We start from the raw sequence: 14,487 nt of genomic DNA on the forward strand, positions 1-14,487 counted from the left end.
TGATTCTCCCACTTTGATCCTCCCACTTTGATCCTCCCAAAGTGATAGGATTACAGGCATGAGCAACCACACCCAGCCTGATTAGATTCTTAATGATGGAATTACTGTGTCAAAGGGTATGTATATTTTAAACTAAAGTTTATATATTCCAAATTGTCCTCTAAGAAGGTTATGCCAGTATACACTCCAAACAAAAATATGTATGGGATGGTCTGTTTTCTCAAACACTCACAAAATCTGGATATTTAAAATTATTTTGTACTTATTATGAAAACTATAAATGTACAGAAAAAGTAGAAAAAAATAGTATAATAAATACTATATAGCTATCACCTAAATTTAATTTTTTTTAGCATCTTGTCAAGTTTCACCTATTTTTTTGTTGAAATCTTTTAAAGTAAATACAGATATCATGACATTTCATTCCTAAATATATTGATACACATATTTAATAACAACACTTTCCCATACAACTAAAACAATATTAACACATTCAAGTTTTCACATTTTGTTTTTTTTTTTGCCAAAATGCCTTTTACCAAGTTTGTTCATAGTAGAATCCAATAAAGAACCATGATTACAGTTGGTTGTTAGGTCTCTGAAGTGTATTTTTTTAAAAGACTTTATTTTTTCAGAGCAACTTTAGGTCCACAACAAAATAGAGGAAAAAAATACAGAGATTTCCCCTGTATTCTCTGTCCCCCTACAGGGACAGCCTCCCCCATTATCAACACCCTGACATGTATTTTAATCTAGAACAGACTTTCTCCCCAGATTTGTATGTTTTCTGACATTGATTTAGAGAGACCAGTCTAGTTTTTCCTTAGAATGTTCCAACATCTTGATTTTTCTTACTGTTTCTTTGTGGTGTCTTTTAACAGTAACCTCAATATTTTCTATTATTGGAAGTTGGATCTAAAGGCTTGATTAGATTCAGGCCATACACTCAACACACCAGAAGGCACATAATGAAGCTCTGGTTATCCTATTATTAATGATACTAAGATTGACCACTGAGTCTATATGGTGACAGCCGTCTCAGAGCTAGCTAGTAATCTGCAGGGTGATAACTTCCACACTAGGCGAATACCCAGCTCCCCAACCTTTCACCTAATTGTTTCAGCATCTGTCGATAATTCTTGGCTTAATTACTTATTTCCTTAGGGGTTGCAAATTGTGATTTTTTTTTTTTTCCCAATTCTGCCTACATCAATAGCTGGCTTTTTTTCTGGAAAGAAGGGGTCTTCTCATCAACTTCCTCATCAACTGGGACTATTAGGTTACCCTGCCATGCTCATCCTACTGCAAAGGAAAAACAATTATTTCCCTTTCAGATAAGAACATGATGTCATGGGCACCTGCAAAGAAGTTTTTGTTTATTTTCTTGTTTGTTTTATTCCTCCCACCTTTTTTTTGGTTTTGTTTTTGCTTATTCTGTGGACTAATGGATTTTTACATAGTCAGCGTGCTTCAATCAGTTACAGGCATTGTTCTTTTGGTGCTAAAATTGTCCCAACGTGGGCCAGTGGATGCCCTTGTCAAGCTGCTTTCTCTGTTAATATTTTTTAAAAATTAAAAAAATCAGCCAGGTATGGTGGGTGACACCTGCAATCCTAGCAATTTGGAAGGCCATGCTGGGCGAATCCTTAAAGCCTGGAGTTCAAGGCCAGCCTGGGCCATAGAAACCCTGTCTCTACAAAAAATAAAAAAATTATCCAGGCTGGTGGTGCATCCTGTCATCTCAGCTACTTGGCTTGAGCCCAGGAGTTTGAGGTTGCAGTGAGTTATGATGATGCCACTACACTCTAGCCTGGGCAACAGAGCGAGACTCTGTCTCAAAAAAAGAAAAAAAAAAAAAAAGGGTCAATGTGATAGGTTGGAAAGTGCTATTTCTTTGTGATTTTAGCTTGCAGATCCCTGATCAGTGGTGAAAGTGAGCCTCTTTCATATTTCATCAGCCATTTGTATTTCTAGCTCTGTGAATAGCCTACTCACGTCATTTGTCCACTTTCCTATTAAGTATAGCTGTGTTTATACCTATTATCAAGATTCATCCCTACAAATGAAGTGTTTTCAGTGCCTGCTGCCAGTCTCTTCGAGCTACAACTTCTCTATTCTTGAGTTTTTTTCTTTTCATCATCTTGTCCTCTAGAATGTGTCTGGAAATAGCTTATTCAGAAAGGGGGTACATTTCCTTAGTTCTGGCGTATTTGAAAATGCCCTTCTACTAAATGATAACATTTCCTTCAGAGCTTGATAGATGTTGTTTTGTTTTTACCTGATGTTGTGTCTTAGATGCTTGTAAGAGTCTAACTTTCTTTCTTTTCCTTTCTTTTCTTTCCTTTTTTTTTTTGAGATAGTCTTGCTCTGTTGCTGGGGCTAGAGTGCAGTGGCGTCAGCCTAGCTCACAGCAACCTCAAACTTCCAGGCTCAAGCAATCCTTCTGCCTCAGCCTCCCAAGTAGCTGGGAAAACAGGATGCACCACCATGCTTGGCTAATTTTTTCTATTTTTAGTAGACACGGGGTCACTATTGCCCAGGCTGGTCTCGAACTCCTGACCTCAAGCAATCCTCCTGCCTCGACCTCCCGGAGTGCTAGGATTACAGGTGTGAGCCACCACGCCCAGCCAAGATTCATACTTTTGAAGTTTAAAAATTCTGCCAAAATAGGCCTTTTTCCCAAAATGTATCTAGAAAAAAACTAAACATTCTAAAATTTTTTCTGAGTATTTTTTAAAAGATTAGATAAGCTTTTTCTACTTTAAAAATTATTATTGCATCTGTTCCATCAATTAGCTTTTTATTTTTTTTAATTCATTCAGGTATCCGAGAAAAATGAATGGCTAAAAAAAAAAGAAAAAAATTAAAAAAAATTCATTCAAGTAAACAGAATTGCAACTTGGAAGAGCATTAAAATGTTAGTGCAAGTAATTCAGGGAAAAAGCTTATCTTTACAAATTATTATTTTATCTTTTTCCCTCCCTCCCTCTCCCCTATTTTAAGATCTACTGGGTTATTTACTTGTCCGTAGGACAGGGACAGTATCAGTCTTGTGCACCAGCTCATCCTTAGAACTTAGCACAGGTGTTCAATAAATATTTAAGCTCAATAAATATTTGTTGAATGAATTTATTTCAATGGTTATTTTCTCTCTTATATCTTTCTTGATCTCATCACCTCTCTATCTTTCTGCCCCAATTCATAGAATATCTCCATTTTACCTTCTGTCTCACTAAATATTCAGATGTCCAGATGTTGTACAATTACTCCATTGAAACTTTTCATCTCTGGACAATTTTTCATCAATTTGGAGAATTTCCTTTTTCTGGCAGATTGTTGTAGCAGGTGTTGTTCACACCAGTTGTTAGCAGGTCAATATAGTCGGTCATGACTAGCACTTTAAAAAAATGAATAGAAAAGTGTGGTGCCTCAAGGAGAATGATCCAAAAATGACCTTGGGAGCTAATGCTGGAGTTGCCTGCATATTAGACCAGCTGCTACTAAGATCTCCCCTTTTATCAGCAGGAGGGAGCCCAAACTTTGCTTCCCACAGGATGGTTTTCTGCCCCTCACAGAAAGGGCTGCAACTTTCAGAGATGCCTGGGTGCTGGGTCTCGGGCTTTCCCAGACATCTCCTGTAAACAGCTGGCTCCTAAACTCAGCCCCAGCTCTAAATAGTCTTTGTCCACATTTTGACAAAGCTGCTTCCTCACAATTTTATTCTGAGAGTGCATGATCTCAGGGGGAACGTGTCCCTCCATTGGAACACATACAACACCCAGCCTTAGCATCCCTCTCTCTGGGATGAAGGAAGGAGCCAGGACCATGTCATCTTTTCCTGCTGGCCCTTGGCTTGTTTGTTTCCACATTAAAGCCTGTTCTTTCCAGCCAAGCTTTCTGAGGGGGAAAAAAAGTCTGTTCTTTAACCCAAGCTGAATGACCATGTAGAATTCATCTTAAGCTCTGTTGCACAACAGAAAGCAACCATGAAAGGAATCCCTACTCATTTTGAACAACAAAAATAAAATAAAATATATGGTTGAATTTGTTCTCAATGGAACACAAGGGCGGGATGATTGTCTACACATGTGCACAGTTGGTGGGGCCTTCTTCCTTCTCGCCAAACGCCGCCGACATGGTGTCAAGCACTTTGTGGTTGTTGGCCAAGTGGCCTGCGTCTCCTTTGGGCCTCATGCCGGAAAGCTGGTTGCGACTGTAGATGTTATTGATCAGAACAGGGCTTCGGCTGATGGACCTTGCACTCAGGTAAGAAGACAGGCCATGCCTTTGAAATGCATGCAGCTCACTGACTTCATCCTCAAGTGCCCACACAGTGCCCGCCAGAAGTACGTCCGACAAACCTGGCAGAAGGCAGACATAAATACAAATGGGCAGCCGCAAGATGGGCCAAGAAGATTGAAGCCAAAGAAAGGAAAGCTAAGATGACAGATTTTAATCATTTCAAAGTCATGAAGGCAAAAAAATGAGGAACGGAATAATCAAGAATGAAGTTAAAGAGCTTCAAAAGGCAGCTCTCCTGAAAGCTTCTTCCCAAAAAGCACCTGCTAAGGGCAGCAGCTGCTGCTAAAGTTCCAGCAAAAGGGATGACCGCTGCAGGCAAAAAGGCTCCAGCCCAGAAGTTTCCTGGCCAGAAAGCCACAGGCCGGAGGGTAGCACCTCCTCCGAAAGCTCAGAAGGGTCAAAAAGCTCCAGCCCAGAAAGCACCTGCTCCAAAGGCATCTGGCAAGAAAGGATAAGATGCTATTATAAAAGCAATAAAGATTCTTCTTGACCGAAAAAAAAAAGAAAGAGAAAGCAAAAAAGAATTTGTTGTCAATGGATTGATGTCTGGTCTTAGTTGATTCTGAACACATAGGAGCTGAGTTAGATGTGTCAGAAATTGATATGGATCTCCAACCACATTTTTTAACAGTAGGACGTCAGATCCAGATGAAACAAGGAAGAAAAAAGCTGGCAGTAATGACATTTCAGAAATGTAGTAAGGTGATATAAAATCGTGGGGAAAGAGCAGAGTGGAAGCGGGTAGGTAGAGTCATAGCTAAAGCCATATCTCTAATGTGGGTAGGATCTTTAGGAAAAGGACTGTACCTTTTAAGGTTTTATGCTCGGATGGCTGATGGCTAATTTGTACCTCACTGAGACCTTGGTCCACCACTGACGGTGTCAGAAAAGGGAGGGGCACCCAAGTGTTGCAATTCCTAAAAGGCCTCTCAACACATTTTTCTTTTAGCCCCCTGGGTCAGAGTGGCCTCTGCCACTGCATGTTATGGATGTCAGAGGGCACCTTATAGCATCTTCTGCATACACCCATAATTTGTTTTTATTTACTTATTTATTTATTTTTTGATGGCCATGCTAATCTTCTCTGTATCATTTCAATTTTAGCGTATGTGCTGCCGAAGCGAGTACCACCCATAATTTGTTGTCTCCTCTTAGAGGAAAGATTGCCTTCCATGGTTTTATTTTGCTATCCAGTTCATTCAGTATTGAATTTTAGCATCAATTTCTGTGTTTCTAATATGAAATTTTCCATCACTGATATAGATATTTCTACAATTTGTAGCTTTTTTAAAAATATGAATTTGGTGCAAAGGAGGAGCAAGCCAGGTGCCTATTCATTTTCCTGTACCTAGAACAATAAATAGTCCTGGACATGCTTGAAGCAATTCAAGAGCCCATTGATTAGATGAGTGTGCCCTTGAGAACAACTCCAATTCTAAGTGTCTGTATTTTTCATGGTTTATGCTCGTAGGGTGAGGCTCCCTGTTTTCTTGCATTAAAAAACCTGCTAGCTTCATTGGAAGAGCGTTTGCTCAGTGTGCTTAGATGCATCAAACTAAGAGGAGTAGCAATCAACAGACATCCTGGGAGGCGTCTTAACTGCCTGAAGTTAGGGAACTCAGCAACCCCCCTCTCAACTGTTTGTTCTCTACACGTTCGAAAGGGCAGAAAAAGTCTTTACGCCAATTTTAAAACTTTTTCTCAGAACTCAAGGGATTAACATATAAACTCAGTGGACAGGAAGGTAGGTTTCCTGCTTCCCTCCAAATTGAAGACAAGATTAATTACGGTATTCACCTGTTCCCGAAACAGGCTGGGTAATGGATCCCGGCTGTGCGCTCCCTGAAGCAGCCCTGGTTCCACAGTTCTCAGCCGACTCACTTCCTTTGATCAACTCATTCTCTCTCAGCAGGCCAAAACGGTAGCCACAGGACACAAGTGCTTAGTTTACAATCATGTTAATTTTGCTTTTTGTTTGTCTTTAGCGGTTGGAGATTAATGAGTAAAAAGAGTGTTTAAATTTTCAACCACCTTTCTTCTAATCACTTGGCTGCATTGTCGCTGGCAGCTTTATTACTTCGATTTCCTGAATCAATCAGGTATACAGTTTCTTTGTCCAATGTAGGTTATGGTGCAGGAAAAGACAGTCCTACCAGGAATTACTGCTGCTGCTCTGGGTTCCACGAAAGGCTACTGTGAAAATACTTTAGCGGCTGTAGTGGACTTTTCACAGGATTTCATTGCTGAATACATGCCTGGTATTATTTACTTATTTATTTAATGCATTTTTTTTAAAGACAAAGTCTCACTGTGTTGCCCAGGCTGGAGTGCAGTGGCTATTCATAGGCACGATCATACCTCATTGCAGCCTCAAACTCCTGGCCTTAGGTGATCCTGCTGCCTCAGCCTCCGGAGTAGCTGGGATTATAGGCACCTGCCACTGCACCAGGCTTATCCCTGGCATTTTTAATAACTCAGACATTTCCAAAGCATTTTACAGAGGATATTGCTAGGCCCATTTTTCATAGCTAGGGAATCAAATTAGCCTATGCCGTTGGAATTGTGAAAAGTAAGAATTTGGTGAAAATTCTTTAGAAGATGAGTTTGTTGCTACGTCAAGCCTAATTCTGTCTTCTGAACTGAGGAAAACAAACCCCATTCTATCGCGGGGTTTCTTCAGGGAGTGTTTCCCGGCTTGTACAGAAACAGACGTCCTGGATGATTCCTTCTCAAAGAGGCTTCAAGTGAGAGAAATGTCCCTCAGGTCTAATGCACTGTAATGGAGATTTTGTACACACAGTGTACAGACTGAGTGTGTATTGTCCTGGCAGTAAGGGACGAGGAGAGCTTCGCTTTAACATAGTAATGAACTTTGTGAAATGCTCGCTCTGTTGCCCGGACTAGAGTGCCATGGCGTCAGCCTAGCTCACAGCAACCTCAAACTCCTGGGCTCAAGCAATCCTCCTGCCTCAGCCTCCCGAGTAGCTGGGACTACAGGAGTGCACCACCATGCCCAGGTGGTGCCTACTAATTTTTTTTATTTTTAGTAGAGACAGGGGACTCCCTCTTGTTCAGCCTGGTCTCGAACTCCTGACCTCAAACAATCCTCCTGCCTAGGTCTCCCAGAGTGCTAGGATTACAGGTGTGAGCCACTGTGCCTGGCCAGGGAGTAACATTTAAAATATTACTGTACTATAAAAGTCTTTGTTTCTCTGTGAGGAGAGATGATGAAAATAGGAATTGCTTTTTTCTCCCTCAGCTTCTAGTCTTCTAAAGAACAACCTGAAAGACATTCTGGACAGGTGGGGAAAGGGGCTTACCAATGAGCAAACAAAGGCATCCTGTTTGGACCCAGTGTCTATCTGAACACTATTTCCCCGTCATTCCCATTTAAATTAACATATGGCCCCAAGTCTAGTCTTCAACATTAAAGTTTGACACTAACACCCCAATGCAGAATCTCATTACGTCTGTTGTTATTTTTTTAGTTTCTTTCTTTCTTTCTTTCTTTTTTTTTTTTTTTTTTTGAGACAGGGTCTCACTCTGTTGCCTGGGCTAGAGTGCCGTGGCGTCATCATGGCTCACTGCAACTCAAACTCCTGGGCTCAAGGGATCTTCCTGCCTCAGCCTCACGAGTAGCTGGGATGACAGGCGCATGCCACCATGCTGGGCTAATTTTTCTATTTTTTTTAGAGAAGGTGTCTTGCTATGTGGCTCAGACAGGCTGGTCTTGAACTCCTAGCCTCAAGCAATCCCCCTGCCTCAGCCTCCCAAAGTGCTGGGATCACAGGTACCACACCTGGCCTCTAGTGGTATTCTTTGTTATGAATTCATTGTTCATGCTGGGACTATATATAATTCTGTTGGCTGCTTTCTCAAAAAATTTTCAGGAGGAATGGATATCAATAATTATGGAAACTGTGGAGTTTTCTGTAGCAATTGACTTTTCTCTCTGTCATTTTCTTTTCCTCCCACCACCTCATGATGTACAATCTTTCTGTTAAGATAATGTTGACCTATTGTGATGACTAATGTTAGAGGATATGATTTTTGTCTGAGTTAGTTTCAATTTAATCACCATTTCATGAAGTTACCTGAAAATGAATTGATGACTCTAAGAAACTAATCACTTTTAGGAAACAATTAGTTTGGACACTGTGTTTCTACTGTGAGGTGAACATCAAATAGAATTTTATGTTTGAAAAATTAGAAGCAGTTAATTGCACTCAAATCATGACTGTCTCCTGAGGAAAGTACTTGCAGACTATAATTATTAGTAATACTTTGTAAATGAAAAAGCAAGCATTGAAGAAATTAAGTGCTCTGTGTAAAATTAGAGCCAGGAATGAGACTCAGTATTTCTAGTTCTTGTTCTTATACCAAACCATCTGACCACAGGCAACTTTTAGAATTTATCCAAGAATAAAGGAAATTGTCAAGATAACCTTAATAAATTAATATATAATGTTAATATGCAATCCTCTTTGCCATTAAATTTATGAAATCATATATAGCTGGGCACAGTGGCTCACTCTTGTAATCCCAGCATTTTGGGAGGCCAAGGTGGGGAGGATTACTTGAGGCCAGGAGTTCGAGACCAGCCTAGGCAACATAGAGAGACTGCATCTGTACAAAAAATAAGAAAAATTAGCATGGCATGGTGGTTCATGCTTGTAGTCTCAGCTACTCCAGAGGCTGAGGCAGAAAGATCACTTGAGCCCTGGGGTTCAAGACCCCCAAGATCATAGCTGCAGTGAGCTATGATTTATGATTGTGTCACTGCACTCCAGTGTCAGAGACAGAGAGAGGCCCTGTTTCTTAAAAGAAAAAGGGTAAAAAATCATATTTAATGTATACTTTAACCAAGACATGAAATCTAATATTCTCAGTTGCAGTTGGTATTCCTTGTCATCTAAGCTAAAAACCTGGGAGTGATAGTTGACTTCTGCCTCTCTCATGTCCAAACTTTAAGCTCTGCTAGTTACTTTTTTCTTTTTCCTTTTTTAAAAAAAGAATTGTAAGCTTATAAGAAAAATTATAAGAGTAGTGCCAATAATGGTTTTTCCTTGAACCATTTAAGGATAAATTGCTCAAATCTTATTCCTGAAATGTGTTTAGCCTCCAGAGTATGGGGCAGGACACTTTCTGTGAGGTGGGTCTTTCCACAGAAAGGCTGGGAAGATTAGAGTCATGCCCTGGGGCAGGTGAAAGGAGGGCAGAAGGCCTAACACCTAATACCCAACATTATAGCAAAAGACTGTATGTAACAAGGGCTAGGGGAGTTATGAGACAGGAACTGTGGACAGACCTATATAATATATAGATCTCATAACACTACAGTAGTGATGTCAATAATTATATCACTACTGTGGTTCTAATTTGCATTTCTCTAATGGCCAGCCAGTGATGTTGAACACTGTTTCATGTGCTTTTTAAAATTTTATTTTTATTTTTCTGAAACATGCTTTAAGCGAAATACATTCATGTGCTTTTTTGCATTCTGAATATTTTCTCTGATGAAATATCTGTTCATGTCTTGTGCTCATGTTCTGATTGTATTGTTAGTATTTTTACTGTTGAGTTTTGAGAGTTCTTTATGTATTCTAGATATTATCCTTTGTCAGATACAACTGTTGCAAATATTTCCCCCCAAGTCTGTAGCTTGTCCTTTCATTCTCTTAACAGAGTCTTTTACAGAGCAAAATTTTTAAATTTCATTGTGGTCCAACTTATTAATTTTTCATCATGCTTTTAATGTCAAGTTAAGAATGCTTTGCCTAGCCTGAGATCCCAAAGACTTTCCCATTTTTTCCCTAAGTTTTATTTTTTTTCACATCAGACAGGTAATGTGACAATATTGTAACAAGGTTTGAAGGAGGCACATCTCATACGTGCATGTGACCAACCAATTATCTTGCTTATGAACTACAAAAGGAGTGCTAAAAGTTTTAAAGTTTAACATCTTACACTTAAGTCCATGATCTATTGTGTGTTAAATTTTGTAGAAGGTGTGAGGTTTAGGTTGAGGTTCATTTTTTTTGCCTATGGCTGTCCATTTGCTTCAGCATCATTTCTTAGAAAGGCCATCCTTCCTCCATTAAATTGTTTTTATTTTGTCAAAAATCAGTTGGTCATGTTTGTTGGGTCTATGTCTGGGTTCTCTATTCTATTCATTGATACATGTGTCTATCCCTCCACCAATATCACACTGTCATGATTACCATAGCTGAATAGTAAGACTTAATATTGCATAGAATGCTTCTTGTTTTTTCAAGATTGTTTGAGCTATTCTAGCACCTGTGCCTTTCTATGTAAATTTTAGAATAGGCTTGTCTGTGTTTTCAAAGGATTCTTATAGGAATTGCATATAACCTGTAGAAAAATTTGGGGAGAATTGACATCTTTGCTATGTTGAGTCTTCCAATCCATGAATATGGTATATCTCTCCATTTATTTAGGTCTTTAATTTCTTTCATCAGAATTTTGTAATTTTTAGCATACAGATCCTGTATATGTTTTATAAGTTTATACCTAAATATTTAATTTTCTTTGAATTGATTGTATATGGTATTGTGTTTTAAATTTTGGTTTCTACATGTTCATTGTTAGCATATGGGAATGCAATCAATCTTTGTGTGTCAATCATGTATCCTGTGACCTTGCTGAACTCACTTATTGGTTTAGGAGGTTTTTTTTGGTAGATTCCTTGGGATTTTCTACATAGACAATCAGGTCATCTGCAAATTGGGGCAGTTTTATTTTTGCTACCTGATCTGTGTACCTTTTCTTTCTTTCCTTTGTTCCTTATTGCACTGGCTAGAAATTTCAATACTATGTTGAATGAGAGTAGTGAGAGGACATCCTATTTTAGCAGGAAAGCATTCAGGATTTCACCATTAAGTATTTTTTTTTTTTTTTTTTTGAGACAGAGTCTTGCTCTGTTGCCTGGGCTAGAGTGCCATGGCATCAGCCTAGCTCACTGCAACTCTAACTCCTGGGCTCAGACAATCCTCCTCCCTCAAGCAATCCTCCTGCCTCAGCCTCCTGAGTAGCTGGGACTGTAGGCATGTGCCACCATGCCTGGCTATTTTTTTCTATTTTTAGTAGGGGTGGGGTCCCATTATTGCTCAGACTGGTCTGGAACTTCTGAGCTCAAGTGGTCTTCCCTCCTCTCCCTCCCAGAGTGCTAGGATTACAGGCGTGAACCACTGCACCTGACCCTCATTTAGTTATATTAATATTTATTTTTCATTCCTGTTAAGATTTCTTATTTTACCCATATTTGAAGTATGTTTAATTTCTAAGTGTTTAGAGAGATTTTCTTGCTGTCTTTCTGTTATTGATTTCTAGTTTGGTTTCACTATGGCCAAAGAACATGCTTTGCGTGTTTAAATCTGTTGAGGTTTGTTTTATGGCCCTAGATATGATCTGTCTTGGTGAATATTCCATGAATGCTTGACAAAAATATGTATTCTGCTGTTGGGTGTTCTATATGAATTAGATTCTGTGGGTTGATTGTGTTTTTGCATTCTATATCCTTGCTGATTTTCTGTTTAAGTGATTATATCAATTGTTGAGAGTAGAGTGTTGAATTCCCAAACTATAATTTTGTATTTGTCTATTTCTCTTTTCAGCTCTCTCAGTTTGTGGCTCACATGTTTCATGTGTTTCATGTGCTTAACGTGTTCAGTGGATTCACATTTAAAATTATAGTGACTTCCTGGTGGATTTGTCCTTTTATCATTATGAAATGTTCCTCTTTATCTCTAATAATTTCCTTTGCTCTGATGTCTATTTTATCTGATATAAATATAGCCACTCACAGCTTTTTACAATTTTACAATTTTAATTAATTAATTAATTAATTAATGTATGACAGATAATGTGCTGACGTTGTAACAAGATTTGAGGGAGGCACAACTGACACATGAGCGTGAAAACTCAAATCATCATACTTACAAACCATAAAAGGATCCATGATTTTTAAAAAATTAATGTTCTTGGCTGGCGTGGTAGCTCATGCCTGTAAACCTAGAAGTCTGGAAGGCTGAGGCGGGAGGATTGCTTGAGGTCACGCGTTTGAGACCAGCCTGAGCAAGAACGAGACCCGGTCTCTACTAAAAATAGAAAAATTAGCTGGGTGTCATGGCGCAGGCCTGTAGTCCCAGCTACTGAGGTGGCTGAGGCAGGAGGATCACTTGAGCCCAGGAGTTTGAGGTTGCAGTGAGCTATGATGACATCACTGCAGTCTACCCAGGGCAACAGAGCAAGACTCTGTTTCAAAAAAAAAAAAAATAATAATAATGTTTGCATGGTATAATGTTTTCCATCCTTTTACTTTCAACCTACATTTGTCATTGTAGTTGAAGTGAGATATTTGTAGATAGAATATTAGTAGATCATTTTTTGTATTCCACTCTGCTAATCTCTGCCTTTTAATTGATGTGTTTAGATCATTTACATTTAAGGTAATTATTGATATGTTTGAGCTGTTTATGAGCTATTTTCTATTTGTTTTCTCTATTTCTAATTCTTCTCTTTCTCTTTTATTTGAACATTTTAAAGGATTCCTTCTTGCTTTTTGTTTTAAAATAGTGTTTTGGGGTATATTGCTTTGTATTGTTTACTTAGTGGTTGCTCTAGATATTCTGTTTATTTGTTTGTTTGTTTATTTATTTATTTATTTTTAGAGACAGGGTCTTGCTCTGTTGTCCAGACCAGAGTGCAGTGGCGCAATCAGAGCTCACTGCAACCTTGAACTACTGAACTCCTGGGCTCAAGCAGTCCTCCTGCCTCAGCCTCCCAAGTAGCTAGGACTATGCCTGGCTGGGTTTTTGTTGTTGTTGTTGTTGTTGTTGTTATTGTTGTTTATTTTTATTTTTTTTTGAAACAAGATTTTGCTATGTTGCCCAGGCTGGTCTCAAACTTTTGGCATCAAATGATCCTCCTGCCTCAGCCTCCCAAAGTGTTGGGATTACAGGCATGAGCCACTGCTCCCAGCCCAAGGTATTCTAATATACATGCATAACTTATCACAATCTAGTAGTATTGACATTATTAGTCTTTTCTTCTTCATTTGTAATAGCAACTGGCTACTATAAACACAACTCTGCTATTCTTACATAGAAGATTTGAGCACTTGTGATGATGCTGTTTCACTGAAGCAATCTCACAATCTGAAGCTTTGTGCAGATCTTAAAGAGGATGCTTTCTGAATATTTGCAGAAACAGACTCACTATTCTTTCCCTTCCTTATATTGCTTGCTTCTAATATTTTAGCACTTACCTGTTTCACAGAATCACTTGGAAAAAAAATTTCTTGAAGCTTGGATCCAGGAATAGGGTAAGGGAGAAATGTAATTGGCTTTTATGATAACCAAATAGGATCTGAATTTCCCTTTGTCTCAGTTGTCATTGCGTATACCAATTTCAGCATATTTCCAGGAATAGAGCAATAGGACCATCTCTACAGCCGACATCATGTAGGAAAGGCAATACTTGGACTCAAAAGCCACATCAATTTGGTTGTTTCTTCATCAGATTCTAGCAAATTGCTTACACTTTCTCTGTAAGCAATGATCGAACTGTCACTAAAGTCAGCTACTTTGGTATTGTTTTCTGTGAAGTACATTATTAAGGTTTTTTTTTGTTCAGGTGCCTTTAAAACATGTAATAGTTACTATTCCATCTTATTTGAACAATTTTTATAATAAGTAAAAGACAAGAGAGTTCCCAAATCTCTTGAATGTTCAATAGCTTGCTTTCAGCTAAAGGGTAGTGAGAGGGGCCCACCATCATTTAACCCACAGTCAGTAATCCCTCTACATTGTGCTGTACTTTAATTCCTTACTGAACATATAACTAAAGGATGTGAACAAAACACTAAGTGCTTGTGATTCGTAAGTCATTCTTAGCCTTTACTGTGTTTGTCCCATGCATTGATAATTGCATGACCCCTAACTGATTTTCCATTCTATTTCTGTTTCATCAATAAGATTCACTATGCTAGTGGTTTAAGGGAGATCAAAAAACCTCTCAGCCACCAAGGAAAACAGGAGAGTTGATTTATTCATTATTTCGTAGAGCTGTCAAACTTAATGATGTCAAATTTTCTCCACACCCCCAAATGTCTACATACAGAACACTTAAGCAATACATTCAATAAAAGCACTATCATTTTTTGTG

At 38.8% G+C, this 14,487-nt stretch overlaps 2 non-coding genes and 2 pseudogenes across 2 annotated transcripts; 1 reads left to right on the top strand and 3 right to left on the bottom strand.

Annotated features, from left to right (window-relative positions):
- The first annotated feature begins 4,086 nt into the window (after positions 1–4,086).
- On the top strand, positions 4,087–4,757 carry LOC138399480 (large ribosomal subunit protein eL14 pseudogene; annotated as a pseudogene).
- Positions 4,758–5,329: 572 nt separating this feature from the next.
- Positions 5,330–5,430, bottom strand: LOC138400417 (U6 spliceosomal RNA; annotated as a pseudogene).
- Positions 5,431–10,135: 4,705 nt separating this feature from the next.
- On the bottom strand, positions 10,136–10,239 carry LOC138400472 (small nucleolar RNA U13). Its single transcript, XR_011236350.1, has one exon. It is a non-coding gene; the product is annotated as a small nucleolar RNA U13 (small nucleolar RNA).
- A 1,932-nt stretch (positions 10,240–12,171) lies between these two features.
- On the bottom strand, positions 12,172–12,276 carry LOC138400478 (small nucleolar RNA U13). Its single transcript, XR_011236355.1, has one exon. It is a non-coding gene; the product is annotated as a small nucleolar RNA U13 (small nucleolar RNA).
- Between the last annotated feature and the right edge of the window lie 2,211 nt (positions 12,277–14,487).

This window comes from Eulemur rufifrons, chromosome 19 (genome assembly GCF_041146395.1).
Source record: "Eulemur rufifrons isolate Redbay chromosome 19, OSU_ERuf_1, whole genome shotgun sequence".
Taxonomy (NCBI): Eukaryota; Metazoa; Chordata; class Mammalia; order Primates; family Lemuridae; genus Eulemur; species Eulemur rufifrons.